Below are 3,440 nucleotides of genomic sequence, written 5' to 3' on the forward strand. Positions count from 1 at the left end.
TTATCTGCAAGGCTGCCTTACAGCAGCCAAGACATTGCTTGAAAGCCTGTCTCTGTCCTCCCTGGACATTTTAGTCTCTCTCAGCTGGAGCACCTGGCTGTAGCCGCTAAAGCATCTCAGACAGCTTTACAGCCACGGTATCCGAATCCAGCTGCTCCCTACTACTGGGGCTGCAGAGCTACTGTGACTTGGGTCATTTTCACAAGTGTACTCTCTCAGATCAACCAAAACACGTGCTAGGAAATGATGCAATGTCAAATAGGTCCAACCCCTTATACAGATGTCTAAGCAACCAAAGAAGTGTCCTTTGGAAACTACATAGAGAACACAGTTTGCTTTACCACACGGAAACTGTTCCTCAGCATCTTGAGGGGGAGGGAAGTCTTCGTGAGAAACAGTTAATTCTCCAAAGGCCAGAACCCTGGATTCAGATAGGATCTCTGACAGGAAATGAATGGGGCATTTCATAAATCTGTGTTCCACCCAGAGCGCTGCGTAGACAATACGGAGCTAACCAGGCCCGTGTGATGGCTCCAATTAGTAGGTACACCAGGCTTCACTGCCAAGCCTCGCCTCCCGATGGTATCTCACAACGAGTCACTTGGTCACAGCATGATTTTCTGTATGTGATCTCCTCACCCTGCTGCTCAGTGCTCCAAGGGAAGTGGCTCAGAGCACCGCTGCCATAATTGATGTTTTCGAGGTTGACTGTGAGGGCCTAAGGAAGCCCCTCTGATCAGTCCAGACTGTGCTGGCTTCTTTCTCGGAACCTTCACAGCACTTGAGACCACATCTAAACATGTAGCTCCTACGCAGAAGCTAGAAGGGCTAGAAGGAGCCATGGGGCTCAAACAGTTTCCCCTGCTGACCCCAACCCTCCATCACCCATTCTCTCCTCAATATTCCCAAGAATTGTCCAGACTCTGAACACCTGCAGAGGGGGGAACTCCCCCTTTTATTTCCACTCACGGCTCAGAGTTCCACCTCTGGTGGCCCCACCATTCTAACCCTTCTTCCATCTGACAACTCTCCCAGGGCCCTGGCCAAACAGCTCCTTTTCTTTCTATAAGTCTCACCCCAGAATGCCTTTGAGTCTTTCAGCTTCTCCACGTTGTCCTCAATATTGCTATTACCCGTCTTTCTAACTATGGTCATCCTAGTGGGTGTGAAGTTGTATTTCACTGTGATTTTGATTTGTATTTCTTGAGGGTCAATGGTGATGAGCCAGCACCATGCACCATTTCATGTGCTTGTAGGCCATTTGTATATCTTTTCTGGAGAAATGTCTATTCAAGTTCTTTGTCTTTATTATTGAGTTGTAAGAGCTCTCTATATATTCTAGCTGTAAGTCCCTTATCAGATATGTGATTTGCAAAAAATGTTCTCCCATTCTGTGGGTTGTCCTTTCACTTTCTTAATGGTATCCTTTGAAGCAGCTTAATTTTGTTGATGTCCAGCATTTTTCCTTTGTTGCTTGTGCTTTTGGTGTCATATCTAAGAAATCATTGCTTCATTCAAGGTCATGAATAATTACACTTAATTCAAGGTCAAGAAAAGTTACTGTATTTCCTTCTAAGAGATTAATAGTTTTAGCTCTCCTATCTTTGATCCATTTTGAGTTCATTGCTGTGTGTGGCATGAGATGGAGGTACAACTTTGTTCTTTTGCATATGGCTATTCAGTTGTCCCAGCACCATTCATTATCCTAACACCATTCATTAAAGTCTAGTTTTTTCCCATTGGCACCTTTGTTGAAAATTAATTAATTAACAGTAAATGTTGTGTCTATTTCTGGACTCTCAATTCTATTCCATTGATCTATACAACCTACTCTATGTATGTGTGTGTAAGGTTATCCATTTTCCTCTAATTTTCATTTCAGGTGTGTCTTACATGCTTAATATGTAAAGTATTATTATTCAATTTTAAATATTTTTATAAGTTCAATATTATTCTTCCTTGATCCATGGATTATATATAATAACCAAATAAAAGTGGTGTATTGATTATATATTAATTTTTAGTTTTATTATATTGTAGTCAGAGAGTGAGGACTATAGCTATTAAATCTTAGAGGAGTTTTTAGATATTTTATTACCTACAGAGAGTTAAATTTTGCCAGTGTTTCATATGTATTTTAAGAGAATCTATACTAATAAAAGGGCAATATGCTAATTAGACCAGACATCTTCTGGACGTCCTTCCGGACAAAGCCATGATGGTGGGGGCCGAGGCAGAGGTGGTTAGGGGTGATCAGACTGGCAGGGGAGCAATTAGGGGATGATCAGGCCAGCAGGCAAAGGCGGTTAAGGGTGATCAGGCAGGCAGGCAGGCAGGCGAGCAGTTAGGAGCCAGCGGTCCTGGATTTCGAAAGGGATGTCCAACTACCAGTAGTCAAATATCCCCCAAGGGGTCTCAGATTGGAGAGGGTTCAGGCCAGGCTGAGGGACCCCCCCTGCCCCTCTTCCTCGTGCACAAATTCTGGGCCTCTATTTTTAATTTTTTTCTTTAAAAGGAGTGAGTTGAGAACCACTGCACTAGAACATTCATCATCATTATCAGCTTCCTCTCTTCCCTTCTTTTTCTTGCTTTTTTCAGCCTTGACAACACCCTTTTTGCCACATAAGGCTTTCCTTTAGCTTGGTACGCAGCAGTCTCCTTTTTGCATTTTTTTCTTCAGCTTAGCAGCCTTCCTTTCACCAGGCCTGTCACCTGCAGCAGAGCAGTGTTATTCCACATCTCTCCCAGCTTCTTCAGCATCACCAATGGATAGGCCAGGATGCCTTCCTTTAATTTTGGGGCGATTCTCAGAACAAAACAGAAAAAGGCCGAAGGCGGCCTCTTGGGTGCATTGAACTTCTTTTTTGTTTCCCCTTTACGAGGGATGTAAGTTTTCATTACTCTTTCATAACGGGCCTTGTCCGTCTTTGCCATGTCTTCAAATTTTCCTTTCTCTTTAGCAGACATAGTCTTCAAGCTCTCTGACAACTTAGAAACTCTGAGAAGTTGACTGAAGCTTCTGGGTGCTTCATCCTGTGCTCTGCCCAGCACGTTTGCACAAAGAAAGCATATGGCATTTTGTCTCTCACATCTTAGGATCTCCTTTGCCCCTGTTTAGTTTTTTTTCCTCAGTGCCCGTCCGTCTCGCACATGCCCCAGTGCTGTCTCTATGGAGCTCAATGTACTACTATGGCTGTGAGGGCGGGAGCCAGATGCAGCCTCCTCACTCTCTCCACCCTGTAACCAAGGGAGTGTCTTTTAAATGCAGGCTCTAAATGTTGGGTGCATGCTTCATATATATCCCGTTAGATCAAGCTCATTCGCTACATTATCCAAATATTCTCTATTCCTAGTAATTTTAATAACTAATACACTCACATTGTTTAAAAATCAAAATAACAGAAAAATACATTTCACTCCCACTCATGCCACTGCCACAT

General features: G+C 43.3%; 1 pseudogene; it reads right to left on the bottom strand.

Annotated features, from left to right (window-relative positions):
* Positions 1-2,551: 2,551 nt before the first annotated feature.
* Positions 2,552-3,440, bottom strand: part of LOC102759329 — a 6,813-nt pseudogene continuing 5,924 nt past the window's right edge.

Source organism: Myotis davidii, unplaced genomic scaffold, assembly GCF_000327345.1.
Source record: "Myotis davidii unplaced genomic scaffold, ASM32734v1 scaffold571, whole genome shotgun sequence".
In the NCBI taxonomy this organism is placed as follows: domain Eukaryota; kingdom Metazoa; phylum Chordata; class Mammalia; order Chiroptera; family Vespertilionidae; genus Myotis; species Myotis davidii.